The sequence below is a fragment of the Parasteatoda tepidariorum genome, chromosome 2, assembly GCF_043381705.1.
Source record: "Parasteatoda tepidariorum isolate YZ-2023 chromosome 2, CAS_Ptep_4.0, whole genome shotgun sequence".
In the NCBI taxonomy this organism is placed as follows: Eukaryota; Metazoa; Arthropoda; class Arachnida; order Araneae; family Theridiidae; genus Parasteatoda; species Parasteatoda tepidariorum.
Window position 1 is genome coordinate 54,658,926 of NC_092205.1, and position 18,221 is coordinate 54,677,146.

At 26.9% G+C, this 18,221-nt stretch overlaps 1 long non-coding RNA gene across 1 annotated transcript; it reads left to right on the forward strand.

The window, feature by feature from the left end:
* The first annotated feature begins 5,598 nt into the window (after positions 1 to 5,598).
* On the forward strand, positions 5,599 to 18,154 carry LOC139425004 (uncharacterized). The gene is made up of 2 exons (XR_011636156.1): positions 5,599 to 5,739; positions 18,112 to 18,154. It is a non-coding gene; the product is annotated as an uncharacterized lncRNA (long non-coding RNA).
* The last annotated feature ends 67 nt before the right edge of the window (positions 18,155 to 18,221 follow it).

The following is an 18,221-nucleotide window of genomic DNA, read 5'->3' on the forward strand; positions in this document are numbered from 1 at the left end:
CAAGTTTTACTTCATTTTTTGCATGCCTCGATAGCTGGAATCCTAAGCGAATCCTTAAATCCATATTAGTTTCTTTTGTTCTATAATGCGATTCTCGTTCACAGATGTTGCAAAGGATGTAATACGAATATCACCCATTCCTATAGCAAAACATTTAAAAATAATTTTCTACTGCATAACTGGTAATAATTATCCACACTGAAAAAAAGTGTCATCAAAATTTCTAGAATATGGTGAAATTTATGGTGTTTTTGGCACCATGGAAACACCCAAAAGCTCGATAAATTTTACCGACGTGCTTCGGTAATGATTTTGACAAAATTAAAAAATTGACAAAATAACCTTTATTGTGGTTAATAACAAATTAATCGCAATAGAACATGGTTTCATACTCTGTGACAAAATTTGGTTTAATGTGATAAAATTTCGTAATTTTATCATGACATCTTAGAGCATGGCATAAAAACCATTTATTTGTTTTTCAGTTTTGCATTCTTTACTAAATGTGCAGTAACAAGATCTATAGTTTTGAAGACAAGAATTTCCTGTAAACCGTTGTTATACGAACGGAAGAGTACCAAATAAATGGTTTAAACACCGTATATTTTGATTTTATTTACCAAAATCATGGTTTCTTTACTTGAAATATCATTACGGTACAGTACCGTAATTTTACCAGAATTTTTTTCGGAGTGCAGTGTATTCGATACAGTGAAAAGATATAAAGGATATTCAGAATGTATTTCTTTTAATTATAGCTCTGTGAATATTTTTCTTTAGCTTCAGTTTGAGACTATTCATATGCGAAACCTGACTTCATTACCCTTTCATTAAATAACGATTAAATACATAAAAATGTTAATCTCAAAATAATAATTTTTTTACATTTAAGTCTGAAATTCTCATCTTGCAAAAATGAAAATACTGAATTTTTTTTTTACCCGAAGCGGTCAATTGGTAAGTTCATAATTTCAAATGATTAAATTCGTAATACTTATGAGAAATATTATACAATTTTATTTTATAAATTTCAACTTTCTTATTCTACTAGATAATTTTGAATGTCATTATACAGATTTGGCAGTATAAATTAATGTTTCATGTTAATAGCAGATGCTTTTAAATATAAAATGTTTGAATGTTTTCAAAATATCTGCAATTGTGTTGGCCAATAAAAAATGTGTTCTCATTTCATATTGGGTATGACTTCAATTGTTTTCACTTAAAAAATATAAGTAATTCGATTCGCCAATCAACACTTTTTCTGTTGATCAGTTTTGTACCTTTTAAATGCACGCGCTATCAATACGTCAATGGTACACAATAACTTTTGACGAGAAAAAAAAAGTCGCAGAATGTAGGTTTCATTCTGAAATTAGATTGTTCCCTTCGCATTTTTACGTCACGTCTTGGAAACGTCTCCTTCCATAGTCCTCTCTATAAGGTAGCTAGCTTCGGGTCTAAAAATAAAACCACCTCGTTGCTTTCACACTACAACTACAGAATTACGTTCTTTAGATTTATGCACACTTTTATTTTATAGATCAGTCTTTAATTTACACTTTTACGTTAAGTCACAAAGTAATTATACGTCTTTATTTTATTTCATTTTAATTTACCCACGAAAAACACACTGCAAATAAAAATCCAGTTCCAGTAGTGTACAGTCCGTAAAAAAAAATAAAAAAATAAAAAAATAAATAAGCATGAACAATCCTGAATAAATTTTGATCTCGTGATCGAATCTTCACGTTTTAGAATTCAATCTTAATGGTTCAAGAGAGTGACCACAAATACGCTAATTAATTAGGACAGAAGATATTTCAAATTACGAAATAAGGCACGAAAACGTATTAATAATAATGCTTAATAATAATGTCCATAGGCTTAATAATAATGTTCTTTGAATAAACATCCCTTTTCTTTTTCAAATTTGGATTTCTGACCCCCAAGATGTAGGGGGTAGCCACAATTTGGAAAATATGGTCTCCATAGTTCAGTCAGGAAAGTGATTCAAATTTTGGACCCCTTAATGTTACTTATACCCTTTGCGCATTTCGCCTTATCTCGAGAAATTTTTAAACGAATTGAATTTTTTTACACACAATTACAAAATATCGTTTATCCAAAGATAATTCCATTCAAAAAATAAATTTTAGTAAATATTTGTCTTTTTGTTATATTAATACTTAGGTAATAGTCAAAAAAATTTTGAATTTTAAGGTATATCATTTTTACGTCACTTTAAAATAAGTAATTTTACATGGCAAAATACAAAATTTGAGCATAATCGGTTGAATAGTTCCTGAGACATTGAATTGTAAAAATACGACTTCCTTAGAATTCGATTTCTCAGGAACTATTAAACCAATTTCGCTCAAATTTTTTATTTTGCCATACAGAATCACATACTTTAAAATAACGCAAAAAAATTATATTCCTTGCAAGTTCAAAATTTTTTTGACTATTATTTAATAAAATAATAAAAAATAATAAATATGTTCTAAAATTTATTTTTGCATGGAATTTTATCATGGTTTTAGATTTTATAAAATCGAATTTATGATTAGTTTTAGAAATTGCATCATAATGTGATGTGAAAAGTCGAGAAAAGTAACCCCAAGATTTTTAATAATATCCATACGGCTTATATTGTTAATGTTATATAAGAATATTGAAGATGGAGATTTATGTGTAGAAATAATATAAAGTATTAACATTATACCAATTATACAAGCTATCTAGATGTTGTCTTATACACTTATGTGTCGAATTTCATTATCTTTTCAAAGGCTTTTAGCAAATACTCATTTTTTTTTTGAAAATATGTTTCAAAGTAAAAACATGAATCAATACTAATCATTAATATCACAGTTAATATTAAATAAATTAATAAAAATATTTTTGTAAAGCTATTAATATTTATGAGTTTTAAGAACTAATGTGTTAAATTTTATTAATTTTGTTAAAACAATAAGCATATTTAAGAAAAATTTTCCTTCAGTAATATGTAAGGAGTAAAATATTCTGGTAAAATTACATTACTGCATGTTAATGAAATTTCCGGTAAAAAAAAGCAACAAAAACTCATAATTCAGTTTAAAAAACTAAAATAAACTTCATTTAAACCATTCATTTAGTAATTTTTCCGCTCATATGTAAACAGTTTACGGAAAACTCTGGTTTTCAAAACTATAGTTCTTATAATCACACATTTGGAAAGTAAATACAAAACTGAAAATTAAATTTAATCAAATAAACGATTTTCATTCCATGCTCCAGGTATCGTGATAAATTTGCAAAATTTTACCACATTTACCAATTTTTATTACATATTATAAAACATTATTTTATTGTTAATTTTACGAAATTTATTAACAATCTGTAAGTAATATCGATTTTCTTGTTGCTTCCATTGAGTCTAAAACGCGGTATACTCTGCTAGTTTTGAATATACCGAGTGGTACAAAGTAAACAATTATTAAAATAGATATTTTTTTGATGAGGAGAATGTTTTTTGTTGTATTTTATTACTGTGCATAAAAAATTTGTGATTCGTGTAATTTATCACTTTAAAGTGGTAGATACAAATACAATTAATATACACCCTCAAGTCACACTATTTTCTTTATTATCATGCCAAGAGATATTATACTGTCGTTATAAATTTCTGGCACATTTTCCTCTTTTCTAATGCATATCTTTTGAAAAAAAAACTCCATTGTGACCATTCGATCATTTTTTTGAAGAGTTTAAATTATAATTCTTAAAGGAAAATATTTCAAATTATGGCCTTGAAAATTAAATGTGACCTTAGGAATCAGGAATATTTACGGAAGTTAAATCTGGGAAATTCATAAATCTGAATTGAAATAATAACATAACATAACAACGAAAATGGTATGCCTATATTCTCTTCTAATTTATGCCAGACATATCTCGCTTAGAGACTTAAAACCGTCTAGACACTGCCAAGGATGAAAAACAAAATTTCTGATTTAAAAGCCAAAACTTGGGTAAAGTATTTGGAAGTCATTTTACACATATATGTATACACATTTTTTCATAGAAATATCAATTTTAATATACATAAGACGACTTAAAAAGTGAAACTATTTAGGCGATTTCAGCTAGCTCGGGAGTGAAGTACGATACACAAAATAAAAGCAAAAGCGAACACCATAACTTTTGATCTAACGATCCGATTGTCACATTTAGGACTCCAACTGATGGTCCGAGGGTCTAACACTAATATGCTAATTAATAAGTAGTGACAATGTTTTAAGTTTCGAAATCATAGACTAAAACGTGCTTTCTCAAAATAAACATACTTCTTTTCAACAAATTTGGATTCATAACCTTAAAATTTTCAGGTTAGCCGCAATCTGGGAAATATGTTCCCATTAGTTTAAGTAATGGTTTAAAGTTAAGGCCCTTTAATATGAATTATAATTTTCTCGCTTTTCGCAATGTCTTCAGTACTAATGCCGCGGATCGAAAAATTTTCCACATAATTATTAAACTTGGTTTTCTCTGTAAAACATTGTTCTTTTTCTTAAAATTATTTATAATTTTTTAATATTTAATTTACTTATGGACTGAAATTGAGGTATGTTAAATTTAGTTTTTGAATTTTTCCAAATCTATAACCTATTATAAAATTATAAAATAAAGCATTCCTGCAACAGTCCGTTGCGTGGGCCAGGGGTTTCATGGAGGTTAAGGCTCAACAAATTCATGGATCACTGATCACTATGGCAATGTGGTCAGCATTGCTCACAGGTCACCTTTACTTCACGGAGAACCTGATACTCATCGACCTCCAGATGGGTGAACCTTTAACCACCGCTGATTATCGAACCCCAGTCCTTTACAATGATAGTTCAATGTCTAAACCACTGAGCCATTGCGGCTCAGAACCTATAGTGGAAGAATAGTTTGTTTCAATTAAAGTTTAAAACTGAAAACTACTGCGAAATTAATTAATAACGACTGTAGATGTTTTATTTGAAAACTTCTAATAACTATTGACTTGAAATACCGATTATAGATTATATACCAATCTATAACGAATATTTTATTTCGCAACGACTAACGACTCTAAGGAAGGATTATGGAAATTTCATGGAAGTTTAAATTTGAATGTTAGAAAACGATTATTTTGAATCTTCTACTCATTGAATTATTTTATAAGAAAGCAGTTTTCTTTTTTTACTCACTTTAAAGTTTCATTTGTGAACAAAATGATATGTTCTAATTTATTTTAATTTGTGCTAATTTTAACATATTTGCAATAAGAAATACGTTAAAATATAACTGATAATAGCCAGAAGTTATTTTATTTTCATTCCTGGAAACAATAGTTTAAATGAAAATACTTTTTTATTCCTGAGGAACCGGGTTAATCTCAGGTATTCTGGAAGTTCAAAAGAAGTTTTTTCAGTCGAAGTTCATAAAATATCTTGGAACCGAAGGGCGACTTTATTTCCAACTTGCCGCGGAAAGAAAATATTTAACCTCATGTTTTTCTTTTAGCTAAGAATATCGGAGAGCAAGACGTTAAGGGGAAACTTCAACCGATTGGAGGATACATTCGGCCTATGCCCAATCAGGAGTTAGGAAAATGATCCCAGCGTAAGCCTTCTCTAAAGTTATGTTTTCCTAAGAGTTTCTTCGGTGTGGAACAAGTGCTCTGAAACCATCCTCACTCCTTGAGGTTTCTTCTAATTCTTTTAGCAGGTAATTATACGTTTTTTACTTCTGTTTTAATAAGTTATTCAGTTATAAGATTATTTTAATTGTAAAACAAATATTTAAATTTAAAATATATCATGTATTTGATATTTTTTTTTTCGAATATAATGCTTATACGTAGTTTTATTTTGCTTCTTTTACTACAAGCCTTGATAATAATTTAAAAAATTTAAAACATTGCAGTTTCAGCAATAAAAGCTGTGAAACATTTTCAAATACCTATTTTATTAGATTTTGTGAAATAAAATTTTTACATAGTAACTTTACGTTAGTATAATATACAAATGTATGATTTTTATGTTTTTGTGCTGTTTTTATGTGTATTACTATTTCACTTTACAAAAAACTTTAAAAACTTATTAAATTACAAAATAAAGCTCATAGAATAACATGCAAGCAGTTAAAAAAATTATTATGTTTTATTTAATAAAATTTTTTTCTATCATCAAAGTTTCGTTTCTAACTTTATTTGCATTGAAACAGCTTAAATAATGAAATTAAAATATATTTGTGAAATTAAATTGCTTTTTAAGAATTATGCAGCTTAACAAGTTGTTAAGTTGTTATTCAAATGATTAAAAATAAGTANTGTATTTATATATATATATATAATTGTATCAGCTCATATGCCATACTATCCAAAATTTTTGCAAAGGTAAGTGAATTGGAATTTAACAATCATAGAAACTTTGTATTTGTTCAAAGTTAAATTTATGAGTTTAAAATTAGTTTTACCATAACCATATCTTTTAAATTTTATTACGAACTTCAGAAACGCGTATTATTTCTACTAAAAAAATCACTAATATTTTTGGTATGCATAATTTTTTGGTATAAAATATAGTCGAGAACCAGTCTTGTTTTTCTTTAAGCTCATATATTTGTACTGTGAGTGAAAAAAACTGCATGTACTATAATTTTACTTGCAACACTGAATGCTTTGATTATTCTTGAAGTGAAAATTGAACAGATATTTATTTGTTTATTTTTTTGACTGCGGATGCTCATATTAAGCAGCATCGTGTAAAAATTATGACCATTTTGTATTTGTCAGGTCCCTTCTCAAATGCTAATGCAAGAAAATGTATGTAAATAAATGGAACTCAATTTTTTATCCAGTTCAATTTTTTAAATAGCTTTGACTAAGTATATGAATAATTTATAAATAAATATTTTATTTTGTTTTGTACACAGAGACCTTCTGTTGCCTTTAGCTCTTACAAGCGTTACGCTGAATTAAAATTTTTTTATGCTTTTTAAATTTTCAAATATGTGTATAATTTAATGGAATGTCTTTATCTATTTAGTTTAGATGTTTTAATTTCAACATTTTTAATTAATGATTTTTTTTTTCAAAAATTGTACACTCAGTATCTACGTTTACTGTCAGTATTTATCTTATGACTTCAAAAGGGTTTTCGTATAAACATATACTTATGATTATTAAAATATTTTTTATTTTTAAATAAAGCAAAGAAAAGTTTTTAAATTCATCTCATATAAAATTGCTTACCTTTTTAAAATGACAGATATAAATTTCAATTTTTATAAATTTTAACAAAAATTACCAAAATTCAGTCCATGAGTCAGTGATTACTTCCATTCGCTGCTATAATCATTTGACGATTTTTTGATAGACCTTCAAGAGAGAAATAACATTTCCTTATTCACAAGCAAAAATAAGCACAAAGTTTGAATTTGATACTTTTATAAATATACATCTAGAGCATCTAAATCAATATTCGTGATAACAAAAATCATAATTTCTTATCTAATGATTAATAAATAAGGAACTCGAGTTATAGATTGACCGTCACGAGAATAACTCTTTTAAGGAGCTTTACTTGGAAATGAGAAAAAAATTGGTAGCAAAACTGTTTGACGCTTGTTAGCGGAAGTAGAAAAAATCCGCGACTTCCATATTAATCAACTCATGTTATAACTGTTTTAAATCATTATTTTTAATACTATCGAAAACATACACGAAAAGTAATGATTTTTACTAGTACAGTTTTTTCCTATTTCGGTTTTATTCTCCCCGCGGAAGTTTTTCTCGTGACGCTGACTTAACAGTACTTAAGTATTAAATGAAACTGATCAGTTATTGCGACTCTTTTAACGCAATTCGTTGTCAAAAACCTTGTGAAGTATATAGAAAAATAAACCGTAAAGGAAATCCAAACTCGCTTATATATGTATAGTCTAAAATTCAAGGACCTCATACTGTTTTGGATTTATGAATTATCTGTTACTTTTATTCGTTAAGAATTATTTATTACTTTTAATGGAATTATCTGTTTCTTATTTCACGATTTCGTTAATATTTTTTTTTAATTTTTGGAACTTTAATTCAAATTTGATAGACAGATTAATTATTTTAAAATTTTTACAGCAAAATAAATTTAATTTTCCGTTTTTTTTATCTTTTTATTTAAGGAAATGATTCATTGAAAAAAATATCCTAAATTCATAAAGTAATGTGAATCTACAAAAAAGTACCTAGAAAATTCGTGAAAATGTTACGACCATGGATTCTGATATTCAATTAATGATAATAATAATTATTATGAATATTATTATTAATAATAAGTATAATAAGTATTTTTACTTTCTTTCTTCAAATAAATTAAACAAGTATTTATTTAGTTTTTAACTTATTTATGAAAAAAAAGCTAAAAACGTTGCTTTTATGGAATAAATATCATAAACGTGAAAGTTTCTCTTAGGCATTGTGCGTCACCTAATGGTTTGATTGGATTGTTCAAGGGTTTGTACGGAAAAGGTTCCGAGGTCAATCATAGAACTGACTTGGTTAGATTAGTAGTGGATGCAATAATGGTGGCTAAGCATTTGTGTCAGGTTAAAGTTAGGAAAAGGGGTTAATATTTTTGACGTTGATTATCTTTTTTTGACAGACATTACACAGTTATTCACATTTGATATTTTCTTACTCAAGAAGAGCTAAATCCAAACAATTCTCCAGAAAGTTCTTACGACTTTCAAACGACATGGTCGGTAGTATCAGTCTCTATCTCAAGTCTTTTCTAATATCACCTCACATTTATGGAATAACAGAATAAAACGACGGAATATCATTTGTGCTTATCGTCTATGTACGTAAAACTGTTTAGGATGTAATGTTGCATAACATAAAAATTGGAATCTGCCATACTACGCAAAACGTAAACGATAATATGAGCAAAGAGTACTGTGAACTGATAACGCAAACAAAACAGAAAAAAAAGAGGGCAGGCTCTGAAGCCAGTTCGGATTCATGAGACTTGGACTTACCTGAATTAAAATCAGCTCCCTGAGGGGCCTATATACATCGGATACCTGTCAGCTGTACCGAATCTGATTACGCCACCTTCACTGTCATATCTACTATACTAAACATGACTTAAATAAAACAGTAAGGAAGTTTTCTGATTAAACTACGGTTGCAAAATTTATAGGAACTTTTGTTTTGTTGATTTTATAATAAGGACATTATTCTGTTGTATTTTTCGGTGAAAAATTGACACTTTACTATATTCAAAGGCATTAAGTAATCGAAAAAAGTTTATGGTTCGGAATATTTATTATAATATTTTTAGTAATGTTGGAAAAGAACTAAAATCTCTTTGGTATACAGACTAATGGATGATCAGAATTGATAAGACATTATAAATGTGTTTAGCAATTTAGGAGCACAAACTCAAAACAACTATTCTTTACTTTTAATATCCAGTTTCTGAACTGCTTTGGTAAATGTGTTCTGTGGCTGAGCACTGTTGAAAATTAACAGAGGGGAAATTGGGAAGCCTCGGGATAAAAAAAGAGGAATTGTGCTTTGATGCGAATTGATGCGATAGACGGAACCACAACGAGCTCCTCATTGTAACCCGCAGACTACTGCAAGCTCAACTGAATAAATTTCGCTGAACATTGAAATTTGTAGCAGATGATAAATGGTGAAAGTAACTATATATACAGATGTGTAGAGATAAAAAAAGTAGATTTTTTTCGGTAAAAAATGTATTGGGCATATTTTGATTGCCTGCATTTTGAATTTTGATGACTCATGGTTTGGCTCTATAGATAAAATAAAAATAAAAGCTAAAAAAAACAATTATATATCAATTATTCGTTAACTTTTGTAATAAATGTGGTTAAAACTATAAATCAAAGAACATTTTTGAATTAACGGGTTCTGCAAGAGTTGAGTGTTGCCTTTATAATGGAACATGTGTATGGCAATATTACCGACATTGGATATTCATTCTTGGACAAAAAGTTGTATCTTCAATGCTTAAATCGTGCTTTTTGCTGTTGATAAGTGCAGCAGAAAATGGTAAATGTAATATTATGGCTATGGAAAAGAATCAATTTTCAGATACATTATCTCGTTGCTTTCCATTTATCATTCGGTTTCATAGTTTCTACCATTCGGTTACCATACATTTACGCGTGTTTAAACATGTCAAGCTAAAGTTTCAGATCAAAATATTAAAAACTAACGCAGTAAGGTAGGTTTAAAGGAATATCTCTGTTTGAGAGTTGGTGTTTCAAAAGAGTTGGTGTTTCAAAAAGATTTGAGTTCAGAAAAACTTTGGGATAAATTGAAGATTTCTTTTTCAAATTTTGAATGGATATTTAATTTGATAGGCTAATGTCATTTCTGTGGAAAAAACTTTATTCAATATTTTCTTTGAAGAATTTGTGGAATCATATAAACTGAAGTCAAATTTACTACTTACTAAGTGCCTGACTCTAGTTTCTATAAGGTTTTAGTGTCAGCTGATTGTTACGTATCTAGTAACAAAGTTTTAGACTAAGTCTCACTTTTTTAATTTTCATTCACCTTATTCCTAACACTAGTTCTCTACATAATTATCAGATAGCAGTACAATAAGAGACATTTATAACCTTCTCTGAATGATATGAATGCATAGATTTATACTAATTTGAGCTATTATAAGTCTGCTATGACGTCCTGTTATGACGTCATAGGACTGCAAGACTACTGGTTTGATTTTTTCGGATACTGGGTGAATATTTATTATGGCATTTCATTAAGCTACCACTTTTTGCAATTTTTGGTAGTATCTTTATTACAGAGTTTAAATATTTTAATTTCGAATGTTATAATACTTGTGGGTATATGATGATTGAAAGATAGAGGCGATTGATTCACTTGACTGTCATTTTCTTGTTCATAAAGCGCACCCATGCTTGCAGATTGTACTTAGCGCGCATTATTTCAAGTTTTCGGATGATAAAGCAAAACCTTTTACAACAAAAATTGTACATGAGAAGTGAAAGAAGAAGACTTTGTATTTCATTGGATTTAAAATAAATTAAACCTAATTAGGTTATACGCTGAGTGAATACTTCAGCTCGTAATCTTCAACTGCTGTTAATATATATCTAACCAATATGCCACAGTGATTGCGAGAACATATTACAACTCAGTGTTTGTTATCCCAATCGAATTATACCGATCTAAAATACACACTATTTTGATTCTGGCTTTTTAAATAATATTATTGCTTTACTGTTTTTAATATAAGAAATATTTTGTACTCAAAAGAATTGAAGTGCTGGACTAAGTATTGAAAAGTTAATGAGTTTAAAAGTTGTAATAGCAAGTAGGATTGAATAGAATATTTACGTGGGTGATAAATTATGATAAGAATAACTTAAGCTTGACTGAAAGCTACAATTACATTAAGGCAGTTCAAGATTTAATTAGTAATTAATAGTAATTAATATTAGTAATTAATATACATTGAGACTTTTAGATTTATTTTGAAGCTATTGATAATCACAAATAATAATTTGTTTTGCATATTTTTCGAAACATCAGTTTTTGATTTGATTAAATTGAGAATCGGCATTATAACTAGAATTTACGAACTCCGGAGGGTGTTAAAACTTATGATAAGAAAAATTATCTTTTGGTTTTATGTTTTCAAGTCAATATGAAATTTGAATATTTTCAGTTTCAAATTATACATGGATAAACGTATCAGTCTGTGCACCAAATAAAAAAAGAAATGCCAGATAATTTGAGAATCATTGAGTACAGGAGTTTACATTTGAATAACTCATTTCGAATTGTGTAATGTTAGCATAAGGTAACGAAAATATGATTAGGTAAAAAATCTTGAAAGAAGAATTTGTTTTAAATATGTCATAACAAAGAAATATATTTTTTATACTTATATTTATGACATTTTTTTATGTCACGTTTATTAGATAAAAAATATTTCTAGATTTATTATGAAAATGTTTTCGTGCAAATTTTTGATGAATACATTTTTAAAGTCTTTATAATATGAATCACAGGAATAAAATATTAATTTATTGAACAGAAGTTTTCCTTTCATTAATATAAACAGTTGAAATATGTTATGTAAAAAAATAAATAAAAGTGAGATACTACGGAACTACGGAAAATTTGTTTCAATCGATTTCATTAAGCTATTATAGATTAGATAACTTTTAAGGATTCATTGTTCATATTTTAATGAATAACGCATCGTTAAAAGTTATCTAATCATTAATAGCTTAATGAAATCCATAATTTTGTTTTAATGGCAAAGATGCTGCCTTATACAAAGGAACAAAAGCAACTTATAAGCATCATTAATGCTGTATAAATGACCTCTTGAGAGTTATGAGGCCGTGATGATGGAGTCTTTGGAAATTTTGACATGAACAGGAATGAGGAGGGATAGGGTGTGATAGGAATGAAAATTAATAGGATATTAGTGATGAAGTATCCTATTTCTGGCAGCGAAACACTTTTTAAAAATTGTACATTTTTAATCTGTTAATTTTTGGATTATCAGAAATACATAAACTTCTTAAAAAACTTAAATGTAAGTAATTTACACGCTGCTTTACGCCGCCGATGTTAATTATCTAAATGCTGTGGTTTTGTGTAAATACTGCTTTCAAGTATACATATTTTGTTGGATATCATTATTTAATGATTTATATTATTTTAAGTGTGTAATTTTAGGTTGAGTCAAAAATTTTTTCCAAGCTGAAAGTATGATAAAAAAATGCACCAGATTTTATCTTCAAATTCTGTCTCAAAATGATAAAATTTGAAGAAATTCTTTCTCTTTTCTATTAAAAATGTTTCCCGCGAAGAAATAAACTGTGAAGTGAAAACAGTTAGTTATTAAAGCTTTTACTAATTAAAAAACTTATTTAGTATTTTGCGTACAATTCAAACAAAATTATACATTTTAAAAATTTACTAATTTTATATTTCAAAAACTTACAAATTGTACAAATCGAAAATGTACAATTCAAAAATGTGCTATTTAAAATTTTAGTTTTTTATAACTGATTTTTGTGTAAATTAAATATGCCTTAACCTTATTTAGCCTAATTATCTATTGTTACATAATTTACAAAGTTATTTCAACCCAATGCTGATCTTTGATACATTCTAATAAAAGTTAAAACGCAGTTTTAAAGTACATTGTGTTACACGAGGTAGGGAGCATAGTTTATTTTATTAAGTATCTAAATTATCATTTTCGTTATCAGTACTAATTTTAATCTTGTTTTATTATCAGTTACTAATACAATTGAAATTATAAGATTTTTATCATAGTTAAATTTGATTTTCTATTTAATAAAACATAATACTGGTTTTAAACGAATATTTCACACCAATTGAAATGATTTTCTCCAATGGTAAATAATTTGTGATAATTTTTTTTACTAATTGCAATATTTTATTTTTAGCTGGATGCATGTTCTTATTGTTTTCATTCTCAAAAATTTCTTACCATTTTCAAAATTCATAAACTTACATTTTCTAAGAATAATATAGCAAGACAACTCAGAGAAAAATTTATGATAAAATTACCGTACATTGTTTACCATGGTAATGACATTTCCGGTGAAAAAAACCATAATTCTGGTAATAAGAACCTAAATATACAGTATTTAAACCATTCATTTGGCAATTTTCTGTTCATATAGAGCGGTTAACCTAAAATTCTGACTTTCAGAATTATAGTTCTTATTACTATACATTTAGAAGAAAAAAATACAAAACTAAAATGTAAACTTAATCAAATAAATGTTTTTTTATGCCATTCTCTAAAATATAATGATAAAATTACCAAATTTTATCACATATTATCTATCCATATTTCGTAATTTTACCAAAATCATTATCAAAGCGTTTCGGTAAAAATTACCGAGCTTCTTGCTGCTCCATAGGATTAGATAAACGGTTAATTTTATCATATTCTAGTAATTTTAGCTATATTTTTTTTATCTGTGGAAATATATTTTTCCATTATAGGCAGATTTATTTGTAAAAATATTGGCATACTATGTTATGAAGTTAATATTTATACGTAATTGCTCTTTAAATTTATTCCGTGTAAGGTTAATATTAATACCTATAGAAACTGTTTATAAAATGCATAAAAATGTTCAAAAACATTAAAAAATTTTAAACTGTCATTCCATAAATAATCTAGAAATAGCAGTAATTACACCTCAAAAAAAAAAAAAAAAAAAAAAAAAAAAAAAAAAAAAAANAAAAAAAAAAAAAACAGATATAAGTATCTAAAAGCGTATTAAATTGTATAAGTAAAACGAAAAATTTCTTGCCGCAAAAATAAATATTCCAGGTCTGCGAACACAAAATTACATTTAATTAATAAGAAAAATATTCTAAATCTACAAACACAAAATTACATTTAATTAATAAAAAAAAATATTCTAAATCTACAAACACAAAATTACATTTAATTAATAAAAAAATGAGGAGTGAGGAAAACTTCGGGATGATTTCAGGATGAAAATAAATTAGATAGAATTCTTGAAAAAATTATCTGGCATTGCTTAAATTTTTTTTCTCAAATAAAATTAAAGCCTGTTTTGAAAAGTTTGGTGGCCTGTCTTATTTGGAAAGTCATTACCCGCATCGATTATCTCTTCAACGATGCTCTTATTTTGAGGGGGTGCAAAAAAACTTTCGACGATCTTCCGTTCTCTCTCTCCCAATGCAGCCTTATTTAGCAAAGAGAAAAAGAACAACACTGGATCCCTAGTCCTATTTATAAACTTGCTGCTCCCTTCTATTTTCTCAACTTCTACTGAAAGTATTCTGAGAAATGGATTTTAGGTTAACTTCTGGAATGAAAAAAAAAAGAGTGTTGATGATTTGTCGCATTGTTTCTAGAGCAACGCTTGCAAATGTATGAATGCATTGTAAGATAAAAATTAAACAGAAGATTGAATTATATAAAGTGAAAAATAAGTTTACTGAGGTAAATGTATATTAATAATATTATTCAGAGGAGAAATGGATTTTAGATTAACTTCTGGAGTGTAAAAAAAAGAAGAAAAAAAGAAAGAAAATTGAGGATTTTTCGCATCGTTTCTAGAGCAACGCTTGCAAATGTATGAATGCGTTGTAAGAAGAAAAATTGAAATATTTCTTTTCAAAATTCTACTTAAGATTGAACTGCAAAAACAGCAAGACAATTTATTTTAGAGCATTTATGTTAATAAATTTATTCAGAAGAGAAATGGATTTATGGTTAACTTCAGGAATAAAAAAAAAGAATATTGATGATTTGTCGCATTTTTTCTAGAGCAGCGTTTGCAAATGTATGAATGCATTTAAAAACAACATACGACAATTAAAACCAAATTCATTCATATAAATTTAAAGTGCAAATATATTTAAGCAAATTTAAATTATATAATGTATTTAAGACTGTATTTTTTTCAAAGTTCCTAAATTAATTTATTTTCGACAAATTTCGAAATATATTTAAATAAATTAAAAATTTAATTCTATAAATGTATGTAATTAATCAAATTTGCAACGGAATGAATGCATTTTTCTCATTTTGCATTTCAAAAATAAGTATATAGCAAAAATATCATTATAAATATAAATGAATACATTAATATAAATGAATAAATATAAATGAAATATAAATGAATGAATTGAATGCAAAATTTTAAAAACAAAACATTCATAAATGCATATTGAGAAAAATTAAATAAAAACTCTTTTTCTTTAGCACGACAGTAGTCAAAGGCTGTCTTCATGAACCTGTCCATCCGACCCTGTGACATAAATATTAGTACGAATAAATATTGTTTCTTAAACTTTGTATCAAATATAATTTTTAAAAAAATGTAATGAACTACAAAATTTCGACTTTGGATGCAAACCTAAGAATGAAGGTTTGTTACATATCTTTTAAAAATCAACAATATTGTAAAATTAACTTTTTTCTTCCTAAAATTAGTACAAATTTCATAATACTTGTTGTTTCTAATGTCTCTTGCCAATACTGCTTGGTGAAACAAAGCGAATTGTAAAGAGGAGGGTGCATTTCCTGTTTTTCAGTGGTGCCATCTACGGCCAAGAATACGACGTCATTCAAATACACGTCACAGCCCGTTTATAGGTCACCATTGGACACGGAGAGTCTACGGCAGGCGGGAATCGAACCCATGACCTATAGGACATGGGGGTCCAACGCCCAACCAACCTATCCGGGCCTCTACAAAACACTTAAAAATATAAATTTGCAAGTACATTTAAAAAGTGCTAATATATTCAAAGGAATTAAAAATATATTTTAACAAATTAACGAGTAGATCTTTTGAATTATTTTTAAATAAATTAAAATCTACAAACGCATTTAATAAAATCAATTCAAAAAGCTAAATAAATTTATATACTCAGATTAATAGAGAATAAGCCAAATTTATAATTAAAACAAATAAATTTCCAATTCGTTTTAAAACTTAACGCGACGTAACAAATTTTTAAAATATAATATTTTTTTAGGATAATGAATTAATTTTTTTAGAAATATTAAAATCAATAAATATTTTTAAAATTTTATTTTTCTATTCTTTGCTTTATATGTACTTAATAATATTTTATTGTATGATATCTCATTATAACTATTTTTGCTAGAACAAGAAGTGTCAAAGTTTAAATAATAACAATTTAATTATAAATTTAATATGAATATAAATATTCCAATATTATAAACAATTCGAAAAACAATTATTCGATGAGTAGCGTATTTTTTGAATAATTTTTAATTATTTAATTTTTCAGTTCTAAGCCTAAGATTATTATTTTTTTTTTAAATTTTACTATAGTTCCTAAGTTCTAAATTTACTGTTATCTAATGAAATAAATAAGTCAAGAAAATTTTAACTCAATCGAAAGTGCAAGTCATAAAAATATTAGAAGCTAGTTTTAATATATTTCTGACAATAAATGGGAGTAAAATGGAAATTACTTTTAATATTTAAGCCATCTTAAAGCTTTAAACCATTTTTAAGTTGGCCAAAAATAAGTTTTGCTACACATTTGAATTCTTAGTACTTAAATCTGAGTATTAAAAGGCTTTATATTACTCTTTTTATTCTTTTATAATTCAAAAAATTTTAGTTTTCAAAACCTTCTGTTCAATCAGAGGTGGGTAGAAAACTGCTAGACGCATCAGTTAAAAAAATGCCAGATTTACCAGACTTATACAGTATGAAAAAAATGAATCTAGCATAAGACACAAGCAAAAGATTTCAAATATCTTTTTTGATCTAAAGATGTCTGCTGTTTTACATTTCATAAGCCGTTTTGCGCCAAATTCATTTAAGAAAGTTTAGGAAACTTGCCAAATCAATTTTTACGCTTCGTTTCTAAAGTAAAAGAAGACCTGGGAAAATAGTTATTACTTCAATTTACGGAAAAAAAGCACGATTTATAATCTTTTTGCTTTGGATAAAAACTAAAAGTTCCAGTATAATACATATTTAGAATTTTTTTATTATTTGGTTAATTGATTTTTAATGATACTCGTATATTTATACCTTTATAAGCATTTTAAAATTTAATAAATTGAATTAAAATTATTTTTTGAATAAATAACTTTTCATCTTGACCATCGTTATCATTCTTGTAGAATTTTGAATTTAAAGCAGAGCTTTATAATAAAAATATCTTTAAATGATTTAATAAATTTTACTAAAAAAATTTGTAGCTGAATATTAACTTTAATATTCCTAGATATAAAAAATGAACAATGAAGGATCATGAATGAACTTACTTTTCATCGAATAATTGAATATTTTCTCATAAAGTTTTGGGCATCATTTAGAATTAGTCTTATCATTTACTTAAGATAATGATCAATCATAACTATTGGCTTATTAATAACAGTATTTGAGTTTTCGAATTAGAATTCATAATAAAAATATTATGGTATTAACTAATCATATGTGCTGTTTTAAAATTTTTGTATTTAGTTAGTGAAATTTTTTATACGAAAATAAAATTTTACCGTTTTCTTTTAGGTCCCACCCAGTTTGGGCCCTTCAATCATAAAACATGGCAGAGTGAGTAGAAAAATTCTGGTTTTCAGCTACTAAAAATAAAATTTAGTATATGACTGCATTTTATAGAA